Genomic DNA, 15,222 nt, shown 5'->3' on the forward strand with positions numbered 1-15,222 from the left:
AGTGATATTTAGATTACCAAAGATTGGTGCAGTTATAGATATCTACAATCTGCAAAAGATGGATAAGGTAGGTTTCTTGCAAGAATAGGAAAATACTTTTCGTCATCATTCATTATTGGATATAATAAAATGAATCAAAGAACCATCAATATCAAGCTTATGAAGATTGATCTGGAAGAAAAATTGTTATCTATCATCTTTACTATGCTTAGAAGCTTTGCAGCTTAGTTGATCCATAAATGGTGGGACTTATGGCCTATCTGTTTCATCAACATGGATTCTCTGTGGAATCAATTTTTTATCTGTATTTCGAGATGGATTCACACCTGATTTGCTCTTTGTTTGTGTAATTTGAATTCGCTACCTCTTCAACAGCTTCCACAGTCTCTTCTTTTGCTAATTATTTTTGCTTGTTGAAGGTAAGTTCTGCCAACCAACCAGTGACAACTCTGCCCAATCACAACATCAGCAATTGCAGGTATATCCCAAGCAAATTTTTAAGAGCTCAAGTCTAACAAGATGAGTCGAACCCGCGATTAATGAGTTACTCAAATAAAATGATTAATGCTCAGAAAAACAATACTTACAGCACTCCCTTGCGAAAAAAAAGAAGAAAAAACAGCTGCACAGGCCAATGAGAGAGAAAGAACACCGAGACACAAGGTTAAGTCGATGTGTAGGTGAAAATAATCGACCAGCAGGCGAGTGAAGCGTCCAGCTAAAAAGAAAACATACCAGCAAGTTTTAGAGTGCTGTGGACAGCCTGTGGGCAGAGGGAAAGCCCAGAAAGCAATAAAATGCCAAAAAGAAAACATACCAGCAAGTTTTAGAGTGCTGTGGACAGCCTGTGGGCAGAGAGAAAATGCCCAGAAAGCAATAAAATGTTGTAGATGATCTGTAGGCAAAGGATAAACGCAACAAGCAATAAAACACTATGTATGGACTGTCTGCAACGAAAAATCTCCAGCGAACAAGCCAAATGAGGCCCATTCGAGGGAATTCGACTTGCGGATGAAAGGGAACACAGCCACAAGTCAATTTAGCCGAGGGAGTGAGACAAACTAGCATTCGAGCAACCTTTAAACCAAATAACAGAGCAAGCTCCCAACGCTGTGTTCACAAGCTGAGAATGTTGTTGCTATTGTGCAACGATCCACCAATTCAGAATCATATCCAACACAATCAAGAAATACAACATTCATGGCACAGAAGGTTGGAGTACATCAGAAATTAATGAAAGCACACAAAAGCCACGAAAATTGTAACAATTTGTTGTGCTACAAAACAACTCCCCCATTTATAACCAACAATAGCTAGGGTTAGAATTGTAAATGGGGACCCTTTTAAATTTTTAGGATTAGGATAATAAAACCCTAACTCTAAGAAATTTTTTAGCAAAACCTTGCAAAACTAATTAAGGATGAAATTCTTATCGCAGATTGCAAATCGCACTTTTCCACATGACCATGTTAAAAAACCTTTACAAAAATGCGATATGCGATTAGCTCTCCCACTGCAATAACATCACCCTGTCATTTCGCAATCGCATTTCACACTTCGCATAGTTCGCGAGAAACCTGACCATGCCATTAGAACAACCGCAAATGATTTGCGAAATGCGATATTGCGATCTCCGCAATCGCATTTCACTTAATACATCCGGTAACGCTATATTGTATCCCTTTTTAAGACCGCGATGTGCGATTAAGTCCGGTAAAATGTGTGGAATAATTATGTTTTAAATGCTAAAACAAACGAGTTGACAGGTTATTAAATATTTAGCGGCCCGAGGAAGGATAATCATTTTCCTGGTTATGGGTAGTTATAATCGAGTATCTCATTAAAACCTTTCTCACGATCCAAAGTCATTTCACAGAAGCTTTCAATCTTAATTACTAGATATCGTCTACGCTGATATATCTTGTCTATCTCAGGAAAGCGACAAAAGACATGTCCCTAAGAAAGGTGATGCAGAAACAGAGCAAATAGACCATTGTTGAAGCTGAGTTTACAGAGATGGCTCCTATCTTTGCTGATACAGTTTGTGATGCTGCCGGAGGCGCAACAGCTTGGGAAGTAATTTACAATAGGCTGGAGGACGAGCGTCCTAAAATCACTGTTATGAGAGCAACAACTGACTCAAAAAGGCCTTCAGAACTTCAATGTAGAGATGCTTCCTATTCATTCCTTCATAGGATAGGAGCAAGGGCTAAAATCCTCCCCTATACATATATGATAAAGTGGGTAATTGAAAACCTTATCATTGAAGATATGCAGTTCAAGAATTCAAAGATGGAGCTCATTGGGTCGTTCAGAGTAGAGGATCTGAAGAAGATGTACCACATACCTGATCCCCAAGATATCTACGACGATACATTTGTGGCTAACTTCGCAAAGAAGAATCCAAACCCCTTCAAGCTAATTCAGGGTTGGAGGGTGTTGGACAACAAATTCAAGTATGACAAATCGGGTATGTATGCTATAGCCTCCTTGGCAAACCCCTACAACTATGCAGCAACCATGTTATGTAGATTGTATGGGCTACCCAATAATATTAAGTTTTCAATAGAATGGATTCCTTTGATTGGTGCATGTGTTAATTCCCATATCATGAATTGACATTCTAGCCTATCTGACAACCTAGCCACCACCATTACCGAATATCGACAAAAGAAAGCCTCATTTTCAGATAACCTCCCTCCCTTCTATTTTAGTGCCTACATTATGGATGCTATCTATTTTTGCACAACATTTCCAACCATGGGTTGGAAATGGACGTTACAAGATCCTTATCCAATCCATCTCAGTCATAAACAAATATGGGAGTCACATTACATACCTCACTTCTATAAGATATTCTATGCTGTTGTGTTGCCCCTACATCAAATGATTTTCAATAAGAAAGCCCCTAGGTTTTCCCAAGAACTTGTAGCAGACCTCCTTACTCTTGGCAAGTATTTTATTGAAGAGTGGTTCACCTATATTAGGGTTTTTGGTAGCACAGCTGATCCATACATCCTTCCTTTATATGTTTCTGATTAGTTATTAACAAGAGAGATTACCTACCATACTATGGGAAAGGACCTGACTAAAGTTCTCAAAGACGGCAAGAAGTCATTATGGCCCATTTTCCTTGTCAAGTGTGGTTCTTTTGCTTTAGGCAATTTTGTGCATGCCACTAAGGAATCAGCACATATGGAAGCCCTCGAGCTTCATACATTGCCTAAGAGGCAATTTGATCCAAACAATGTGGCATACAATGTCACTAGTGGAGTTAAACTCAAGCCATACAATCATGACGATAATCATTTTAAGGATTTGTTAATGTCAGTCGTATCCTTCGAACAAGCGTTTGAATGGGCAAAAGCAAATCTGAAACTTGAAGATTTTCAAAAAATTTAGGAATTCAGAGATGAGAGGCTCCGGGTGATCCCAATGCATCTATTAAAACCCGAGGATAAGTCTACTCCAAGCGTCACTGTTGAGAGTGGAGGCCCTAGCTCTCAAATAGACTCTCAGGTAAACACTAAGAAGACACTAGACACAGGGAAGCCCCAAGATGCCGACAACACAGCTGAGTCCAGCAGGAAGTCAGCTGAGAAGCAAGTGATGAGCACCCCGACTACAGAAATCGGTTCAAAGACCAAAGGCGGTAGTTTGGAGCAAGAGTGGGATCAGTTTAATCAGAAACTGCAAGGCACTCCCAAAGCCTCAAATGCTCATGAGGAATTCAAAACTCCTCCACATGTTCAAAAAGATACAAAGCCCAAGTCTGCCGACAAGCAATCTACACTTATGAAGGAACAAGCAACAACGTCCCAGCATATTGAAATTATCCCTGCTCTGCCCACATCGGAGATTGTTCTCAAAGTGACTGAAATACCTCCACTTAATGTATTTTATAGCCCTCTCCACAAGGTTGTAGTTAGAAGGCAGAGAAAAAGGAGAATGATAGATTGATACAGGAGCATTTAGACCTAGTCAGCAATGTGATGGTATGATCAGATGTTGTGGCTAACAAAGGGTTGAAAGACGAGATTAATTAATTTTATTAATTTAAATGTATGAGAGTATTTTACTTGTTGTCAAAATCTGAGCAGAAAAGGGTATAAGTAGCTGATTGATCCTCCCTACGTGGAGATCAGGCCAAGCAGTGACATTATTTGGTTTAAATTAGATATGAGGGATTTGAAATCTTAAATTAGCATTTGTTTGAGAAAAGAGTGGAGTAAAGATATTCTTTAGGGAAGAATGAGAGATTTCTGGATCTGAACTAAATGGGTTCATGAATCCGTATTTTGTATAAATTGTAATCTTTTGGAATGAGTGAAGGGGTTAGATTCAGATGGAAAGATAAGATGGATGAGCGAGGGCAGAACTGAAACAGTTGAGTGTGACTGTTTCTTCTGTAAATATTTATCAATATGAATACAGTGTGGATTGTGTATTTCTTTGTGTAATTTAGTATTGAGTGTGTTTATAACTTTTAGTATCTGGATTGAGGATTTGAGAATTACTGTGTTTGTTGATACTCAGAATATAGGATAAGAGTGTGTGTTCTGTATATAACGCAGAAAACTAGTTGATGTGGATTATCCCTAGCAGATTAGCAGACAGAGATTGAATGAAGGAATGAATCATTATTGATCACAAGTTTGATCAATGATGATCTGTTTGTGAGAAAAGCTTAAGTGTTCTATAATGAATGTGCATGCGGTTTAATACAGGAAACGGACCCAAAACATCAAAACACTGAGTTGATTGATAATTTGTGAAGAAACCCCAAAATAAGTCAGGACCGTCCGTTGGCTAGCAAATCTGATGGTGAACAACAACTGCGGGAATAGGAGAGTACAGATTTCTTGATCGTGGTTGAAGCCCTGCATTCGCTCCTAGCCGTCGATCTCATATTCAAACTCTTAAATCACAGTCGATTGCGGGGATTAAGCCCGTTTTTAAACCGTGTGTTGGTTGAAGTCCCGCAAGCCATAGATTTGATGGCCTCTTATATCCAACGGATATCGCGTCATAAAGTGATCGAACTTTAATTTCAAAAACGGACCCGAAATCTATACATCAAGGATTTATATTCCTTATCGGCTCCGTAAGAGTGCTCAAATTCGATGGAAAAGTTGGACCCGATATGTTATCAACGTGGGTTAAATCTATTTGAGATCCGGTCGGATACGGTCGAAGTGGGACTGGGCTCATTGACAGGTTATATATTTGTTTTTCGTTGATCGGGTGTATAGTCGAGTTTTCTATTGTCTTGGGTTCCGATAATTTTATGGGGTTTTGTTAAGTTAAGTGAACAGGGATTTAATTAGTTTTAATTCCGAATTTATGGAAGGGTGTAACCTTGCTTCACTTTGGAGGTTATGTGGCCATAAATCATAGGTCCACATGGGATTTTTAAAGGATGTCAGTTACATGGCATCATAAATGCACCTGAATTCCCACCTGGAAACGAGCCCATGGACATTATCTGAAAGGACATTCCTTTCAATCTAGCCGAGAACTTGACTAGACTATCATAGTTCACGGGAGCATACACATCAACCACTTTGGACAAGGCTACTGAGGTCTCTACTCTATTAAGGGAGAAAGAGGAGAGAATTGCGTAGCTCGAACAAGAGCTCGAGGCAGAGAAAGCAAGCGCAAACAGGCAGGTGGCGGAACAACTAAAGCAACTGCAGCAAGACATGGAGATCCTAAAAATAAGCCATGATGTTGATATATCGGCCAAAAACATGCAACTTCAGGAAATGCAACAATCCATGGAAAGATATAAGGACATTCCCACTATTGAGGAGTTCATCAAAGAGGCCTTGGAATTAAATTCCCTTCTGGTGAGACAGCGAGAGTATTTCTGCCAAAAGATGTCACATATTACTTCCTATATAACTACTAGCGACCAACTGATAGAAAAGGTAATCGACCAGAGAACGGAGTTTAACGATTTAAATACCAGAATCTTTGAGTTCATTGAGTGGCGGAAACAGAAGATGGAAAGAAAGCCAATCTACCCGAGATTGAAGAAACTCATAAAGACATTCTCTTTATAGATTGGGATGCCAGAATCAAACAGGCTGAGCTAGCAGTCGCAAGGGCAGCTGGAGTATCAAAGAACATCGTCAAAGCAGTGAATCACATCCTGTTCGCCACCAATCTCATCAAGGAAGGCAATACGAAAGAAATGCCTAATTTAACTGCTCTGTATAAATACTGGCAAGAAAAGGCGGGGATTCAGAGAGAGGCAATTGCAAAACTGACCACGACCAACTAGGAGTCGTATTAGCAGTATCTGGTTAAGCCACATAGCCAGATTATGACTCTCAACTATTCCCTTCACACGACTCAAAGGATGTTGCCACCGCTCACCGATGTGATCTTCACAGGACAGCTCAGGACTCATTTCGGGCCACCTCCTCAAATTCAACCGATGACCGATATTTGTGATTTAAAGGACAAGCTGGCAGACAGCAAGTCATCCTCTTAGTTTTGTTTATTTAGCCTTTGTTTATTTTTGGAGTTAGTTACCTAGTTAGGAGGAAAGTTTTTGAAGCCTCCTCAGATTTTGTATAATATATTTTTGCACATTTCATTAGAGTAGCATTTATACCCTTCTCATGCATTTAGAGAAGGGTCCAGAATTTTATCAAAAAATATTTGCAAATAATGCACTATTGTAAGTTTGTGAATGCTTTGATGAAATGATGGAACATGACCGTTTCTTTTAGATATCAGACTACTTTCCTTTGTTGATGCACTTTTGTATTCTTGGGAGACAATTTGATTTGAAGAAAGAAGTTGGTCTATATCATTTGTCGAATAAGTAGGACTTCACACATATGGTACTATTATTGTGTATAATTGATTCTATTTACATTTAATTAGTGGAAAAACTTTACTTTCATGGATTATATGTGAGATTTATTATTTATGTTAAGCGTTAATTGCACTTTTGTATGATGTCTAGTTGAGGTTGTGATTTTCATATCTAACTCATCATATATGCGATATATTTTATAAATTCCTTTGACTAACTATTTAGTCAAAGGAATTATCTTTTACGTTATCATTTATATTTAGTTGTGTTCAATCTTTATTATCACATGCTAAATAGATATCCTTGTAGATCGCATATCACACAAGAACACCTGGGTTTATATTAGAATAAGTTAGTTAGAGAAATTGCATTGTAGAATAGGTCACTTAGATTATCATTATTCTATTGCAAAGCACTCATAAACCACCCACTCTCATCTTAAAACCCACACTGGGAAACTAGTCCCATTATCCCTAGTGGGAGCTACCAATTTAAACGAAAAAGGAGTTGTCTTAAGGTCCGGACCAGGTGGTTATCCCCCATGTTTCGGCAGCAGAATTCTGAGGCCGCAACATTTTGGCGCTAAAAGGAGAGAATTCAACTGTGAATGGTAGATGAAGCTAAAAACTATTCCTAAAGCATTCATAAGAGTCAAAACCCCTCCACCATTTCTACCCCTTCTCAAACTCGTTCAGAATCTCCTGATCAGAAGTCTGAAGTAGTAGAAACATCTCCCTCGTCTCCTAAAGTAGTAAGGTGACCACCTTCCCCAGATTACACTCTTGAGTCTCCCGAAGTTCATTCTTTGATACAACAATTGGAACAAATATCCATTTCTGCAGAGAAACCACAGAGACCCGAAGTATCTGAAGAGAGTGTTACCTCCTTATTACAACAAACTGGTGTATTGACTAGACTGCAAAGTGAAAGACTTGGGGTTACCCCTTTCGAGTTCCCCATTCCTCCATGATGTAGGAAAGTCACTTCATCAGCATCTGAATCAGATACTAGCGAGATCACATCACCTTTCCATCCATTTACTCCTCCATCCACTTCTATCCAATCCACGACTTCTCAAACATCCACTTCTCCAATTAGTACTACAATTATCAATACTAATCCAATAGTAAGTTCTTCGCCATCTATACCTACTTCTGGACTAACCTTCCCATTTTCCTAGTCCACAACTCAAGTTATGGCCAATCAACCTTGGACAAATCCTGGTGTTGTCCTAGTTGCAAATCCAAATGCACTCCCAGCAAACCCAGAAAAATGGTTGCCTAAGTATAATCCTGACGATGCTCTCCCGGTTGAAGAACATCTAAATAATTTTATGTTAGCCATGAATCTCAATGGGGTTGCACATGAAGATGTTGTAATCAAATTGTTTCCTTATACTTTCCAAGGATCTGTTGGGTCTTGGTATTTTTCCCTCCCAACAAGTTTAATTAGAGACTATGATACTTTTCAAAAAGTGTTTCTTACAAAATTTGGTGATGATAGGACCATAGCGTCATTGATCAATGATCTTTCTAACTTGAAAGCTAATCCAGATGAAAAGATCAAAGATTTCAACTCCAGATTTAACAAATTGCTAAACAAAATCCTAGCTGCCTCTAAACTTGTTGTAGATGTACAAATAGAATGGTATATATCATCTCTCCCTTCTAATATTGTAATTTTTGTAGATAGAGCCAATAAGGCTACCTTTGTAGAAAACATGAAACAAGCCCTGTCTGTAGAAAGGAGAATCATAGCTTTGGAAAAGAGATCACAAATAGATGAAAGGAAGACCAAAAATGTGACAATTAAGGATGACTCTAAGAAGAAGGCTTCAAAGGACCCTTTCGATCTTGAAGGCCTTCAAAAAGTGTTAAAGACAATGTCCAACGAAATGATCGAAATTAAAAAACAAGTTACAGAATCCTCTTCTCTTAAGAAAATTTTTCGATCATTCAAAAGGAATCCTTCTTCTATGTCACAACCCCCAAACACCATTTCAAATGTTGGATCTGACCAAGAAGCAGAAGAAGATTCTCCAAATGAAGAGGAAGCCGAAACAAAAGAAGAAATTGAACTAAACGGGATGTGGGATTTTGTTCTCCCAACTGAAGAAGAGGTGCAAGCAATGCTAGTGACTACAAGAAGCAAAAATTCTCCTAACATGTCTATCACAAATCATAAGAATAAAGTTGCTACTCCTACAAACGAGAAAACAATAGCTAATAAATCTAGGACTAGCCAAACCGATCCTATCCCTCCAAATTCCCCAAATGCCTCAAAAGCATTGGTAATCTCAAACACGGTCAAATACAATATAGTGGAAGACATGAAAAAGACTAGAGCTAACATCTCGTTGCATGAGCTCACTAAACTCAAACAGCAGTAGAAGATTTTATTAAGGGAATTGAAAGCAGTTCCAGTATCCCCTCTACCATCTGTTGTAGTTACTCAAGCTGCCTACAATATGGGAAAATATCCCTCATCCTCAAACAAGGTAGATCCCTCAGATCTAATTCTGATTGGTGATAGGTCTATTTCTCATGTTCCTCCATTTCTGCTCACTTATAAAATTTTCAACAAGAACGTTCACAATTGCCTTGTTGATTCAGGAGCCTCCTCAAATATAATGCCAAGGGTTGTGTGTACCAAATTGAACATTACACCTCAAAAATCTGCAGTGCACATAGTTCAACTAGATAGGACAAAAGTCGAGGTGCTTGGAGAAATAGCGTCAGTTTCAATTAGGCTTTCCTCTAATCCAAAAGTTTCACAAATAATTGATATTAAGGTGGTCGATATCCCTGAATTTTATGGTTTAATTCTCAATAGGGACTAGTCTGAAAAATTACATGGTTATTTCGCAACTGATTGGTCTCATTTGTGGTTGCCACACAATGGCAAACCTAACCAAATCAGGGTAGACCGAGAAAAACTCATGAAATATATGGTCACCGACTTCAAGGGAAGCAACAAATCTGTTGCTTTCACTAATAATATCATTGGAAATTACCTAGCCGAGTCCTCTTTAATATCCTTTAATGCTCAGAGGTCTCCCTTTTTAGATAACGTTGTAGTCTCTCAAATCGAAAATTTTCCACAATTGTATCCTTCCAAATGTCTAAATGTAGTAGATAAAGTTTCTAATAACTCTCTGTTCTGGACTCTCTATTTTGATGGTTCTAAATCAGAGGATGGTGCAAGTGCAGGATGCATTTTGATCAATCTGGAATGAAAGAAAATCATGTTGGCCTGCAGAATTGAATTCTGGTGCACTAACAATGTCGTTAAATATGAAGCACTAATCCAAGGACTGTATAAAGCCATCGGTCTTAGTGTCAAATACCTGCAAGTCTACGGTGATTCGGAGATAATTGTGAAATAGGTGAAATACAATTCATTGTGTCTCTGGGCACCTTAAACACTATCAATCTTTAGCTCAGAAATTGACTTCTCATTTTTATGCTTTCAACATATCTTCAGTACCTAGATTATAAAACACAAGTGCTGACTTACTTTCTAATGTGGCATCCAAGCTTATACCCTCATAGGATTTTTGTCTAGACAGATTTTCAATAGAATTAATATTTAGGCCATCAATTCCCGACAATGTAACAAATTGGAGAGTATTCAACAACAATGCGGCTATAGTTAATTTCCTTACATCAAAGGGATCATATGAAGAACAGATCATAGATGAACATGAACATGGTCTAGAAATCAAACTTAATCATGATCATAACCCAATGCCAAAGTCTATGGTTAAAACAGAAGATCTTTATGCTCTAAAGGATAGATTTAAGAAAGTTATTAACTCCAAAACTCAAAATTCTACTTTGAAATTTGAAGTAGTAAACCTAGGGTCAAATGAAAAACCTCAAAATGTCAACCTAGGTCTAGGCCTATCATCAAAAGAAAGAATATCATTTATCAGGTTGTTGAAGACATATAAAGGCGTTTTTGCTTGGAATTATGCAGATCTCAAAACTTATGATGCCTCCATAATTCAACATACCATACCCATGACTTCAAATGAAAAGCCAGTTCAACAGAAGCTTCGCAAAATTCACCCAAACCTTGAAAGTCAAATCAAATCGGAATTGAACAAGCTTCTGAAAGCCAAAATAATCTTCCATATAAGAAATTCTAAGTGGGTATTAAATATGGTACTAGTAAGGAAAAAGAACGGAGATATCAAGATTTGTATTGATTTTAGAAACCTAAATCAAGCTTGCCAAAAAGATAATTTTCCCTTAGCCACGATGGAACAGATATTCCAATCAGTTGCAGGTTCTGAATTAATGTCCTTTCTAGATGGATTCTCAAGATATAATCAAATACTTGTCCATCTAGATGACAAATTAAAGACAACATTTAGGACCAAGTGAGAAACATATGCCTATCAAAAGATGCCTTTCGGACTCATTAATGCGAGTGCCACATTTCAACGTACTATCGACATTGCTTTCAAAGGTTTAACTATTAAATCGGTGGTTATTTACTTGGATGACATCACAATCTATTCCAAGGATAGGAATAATCATTTAGTTGACCTGAAACACATTTTCGAATGATGCAAGAAATACGACATTTCCTTAAATCCCAAAAAATCATATTTTGCTTTACCAGAAGGCAAACTCCTTGGGTTTATAGTATACAAGAAAGGAATTTACATTGATCCTGATAGAGTCTAAGAGATTGAAAAAATTCCTCTCCCTCACAACAAGAAAAACATGTAATCATTCCTAGGCCAAATGAATTTTGTAAAAAGATTTGTCCTAGATTTTTCACAAATTGTTCTACCTCTTCAAGCAATGATAAGAAAAATTGCAGTTTTCAGATGGAACAAGGATGAAAGAGAGTCATTCAAGTTGATTAAAAAGCTATTATTAATGCTCCCTCATTAACAACTCCAAACTTTCTCAAACCTTTTGTATTATACACTTTCTCATCTGATACATCATATGTAGCAGTTTTGACACAACTGAATGATGAAAATGTTGAGGCACCTATCTCCTTTTTCAGTTCTAACTTACAAGGCGCCGAATTAAATTATTCAGCTGTAGAGAAACAAACATTTGTTGTTTTTAAAACTTTGAAACAATTCAGACCTTTTCTTCTTAAAACCCATACAAAGATAATTGTACCCTACCTTGCAGTAAGACAACCACTGATCCAAAGAGAAATAGGGGAGAAAAGAGCTAATTGGGTAACTGCACTCCAAAAATACGATGTAGAAATCTGGCCAGCTAAAATTGTCAGGGGCCAAGGTTTTTGCAGGATGTTAATAGGAGCTTCTCAATTACCACCAGAAGAAGATCAAGGTAATGAAATACAAATATCATAGGTAAGCCTCAATGACACGCAATCACAATACGCTGATTTGAAATTTTATCTAAAAAATGGATATCTTCCTATGCATATTAATTATAAAACAAAGCGAGCTTTAAGATTGAAATCAAATCAGTATGAACTAGTCAATGATGTATTGTTTAGGAATAATTATGATTCAGTATTGCTGAGATGCCTAGAGAAACCTGAAGCCGAAAAGGTCATGCAGGAATTACATGATGGACCAACTAGAGGACATTTTGGAGGAAATACCACGGCTCACAAAATCCTACATGCAGGGTATTATTGGCCAATGGTATTTAAAGATGCACATGAATATGCAAGGAAGTGCAAAACTTGTCAAACCACAGCCGGAAGAGAAAGAAAGCCAGCATTCCCTTTACAACCAGTTAACATCCAACAACCATTCGAACAATGGGGATTAGACATAATTGGTGAGATTGTTCCTAACTCTTCCAAACAGCATAGGTACATCCTTACAACTACTGATTACTTTACTAAGTGGGTAGAAGTTGTCCCATTAAAGATAGCTAATACAGAAAATATTACAGACTTCATTGATCAGTACATAATTACCAGGTTTGGCTTACCCTCAGCTTTAATGTTTGACAATGCATCTTACTTTTCTGGAAATACAATGGTAGAATTTTCTCTTAAGCGAGGTTTCAAGTTGAAATATTGAGCCAATTATTATTCGTAAGGTAATGGATTAGCAGAATCAACAAACAAGAACCTCATTAGAATTATCAAAAGGACTATTGATCAAAATCACAGGAATTGGCACAAAGCATTAACATTTGCTCTATGGGCAGACATGATTACTCAGAAAGCCTCTATTGGTTCTTCTCCTTTTGCTTTAGTTTATGGAAAAGAAGTTGTTCTTCCCACAAATGTAGCACTCTCATCTCTTTCCCTAATGCAATTTATTGATGAAAACCCTTCATCTTCTCTCCAGGCCAGACAAATTCAAATTCTCAAGCTTGAAGAAGAAAGAGAAAAGGCTAAAGCAACCCACTTCCATCATCAACAATTAGTCAAAGCTTCTTTTGACACAACTTCTTCCAATCATAAAAATCTTGAAGTAGGTGACTTGGTTCTGAAATGGGACAAAGCACACGAGGAAAAGGGTAGACATACCAAATTCCAAAGACTATGGCTTGGCCCTTTTCAAATCATTGAAAAAATTGGACAATTAACATTTCTTCTACAAGACTTGTCAGGTAAGAAAGACTCTTTGCCCGTCAATGGGCAAATTTTGAAAAAGTACTTCTCCTAGGAGATAACCTCTTCCAATTTTGTAACATATTGCTTTCTAGGAAAATAATGGTTAAATAGTATTTACTTTTGGCTTTTCAAAATAAAATCTTTGATAACATTTCTATTTTTTCACTTTTATAAGAAAGTAAGAGTTAAAAGGAATAATTAGGACATTTGAGTACTAAAGTAAACTTGATTTCTTTGGAAAAACTTGACCTTGCTTAAAACATTTATTTTACGAACAAACTCTTATCTTTATAGAATATGAGGGTTTTGTTATCAGTCCAAAAAAGAATCTTTAACCTAGTAAGGATTTTTGCAGATCAACATCTTTAAAAACTCTATCATTATCACCCAAAACTCTCAAAAGAGCCAATGATCCACCCCATCTATTAAAATTTTCCTTTTTCAGAGTGTAATTCTAAAATATAAAAAACTTAAAAGATAAAAAGTCTCATTACGAGCTTGTTTACCATGTTCATAGGAAAGTGATAAAACAGATATTACCAATTCTGTATACCAAACAGGGTAATAGCTAATGGTCTCCTCGATCAGAAGACAAGGGGTCTCATCAAGAACCAAGTTGTTCTGTTTAGTTACAACCAGTGAATGGCATTGTCATTAGTAGGTTACCACGCCTAGACAATGTATTTTAAGAAACCAAAAAAGAGAAAAATTACATTCAAAAAAAGGAAAAAGAGGACAAGGTTCAAGTGAGATTCAATCCAAGTGAATATTATTTTGAAATTTGAAAATTCATACAAATGGGACAATGAATCATTGTTGGTTAAAAGATAATCCTGTCGAGGCTATGAACGCTTGCTGGCAACAGAGGCTCTATCTGTGATAAATGAGTAAACTACAAAAAACTAATCTGCAAAAGACACCTACTATATTTCTTTAAACTTTATTGGCCGATGTAAATGTTTATACTTCTATCATTCCAAGAGCAAAGTAATGATGATTCCAGAGACAGGTTGTTTACCTTATAATTCATGTAATCATTATTCTTATAACCCTATTACTTTGAAAGTTTTTAGAAATTTCAGAAAACTACTCAAAGATAATTGGTTCTCCCAAGTGAATCGCCAATTGTTGTACTACGAAACAACCCCCCCATTGATAAAAAAGAATAGTTAGCCTCAGAATTGTAAATGGGGACCCTTTTAAATTTTTATGCTTAGGATAATAGAACCCTAACTCTAAGAAATTTCCTAACAAAACCTTGCAAAACTAACTAAGGATGAAATCCATATCGCAGATCGCAAATCACATTTTTCCACATGACCATGTTAAAAAACCTTTACAAAAGTGCGATATGCGATTAGCTTTCCCGCTGCGATAACATCACCTTGTCATTTCGCAATCGCATTTCGCACTTCGCATAGTTCGCAAGAAACCTGACCATGCCATTAGAACAAGTGCAAACGATTTACGAAATGCGATATTGCGATCTCCGCAATCGCATTTCGCTTAATACATTCAGTAACGCTATATTGTATCCCTTTTAAGACCGTGATGCACGATTAAGTCCAGTAAAACGTGTGGAATAATTACGTTTTAAATGCTAAAACAAACGAGTTGACAGGTTATTAAATATTTAGCGGCCCGAGGAAGGATAATCATTTTCCTGGTTATGGGTAGTTATAATCGAGTATCTCATTAAAATCTTTCTCACGATCCAAAGTCATTTCACAGAAGCTTTCAATCTTAATTACTAGATATCGTATGCGTTAATATATCTTGTCTATCTAAGGAAAGCAACAAAAGACATGTCCCTAAGA

The sequence above is a fragment of the Pinus tabuliformis genome, chromosome 3_1 (genome assembly GCF_031772625.1).
Source record: "Pinus tabuliformis cultivar Carrire ecotype Pingquan chromosome 3_1, CPIR1, whole genome shotgun sequence".
Taxonomy (NCBI): Eukaryota; Viridiplantae; Streptophyta; class Pinopsida; order Pinales; family Pinaceae; genus Pinus; species Pinus tabuliformis.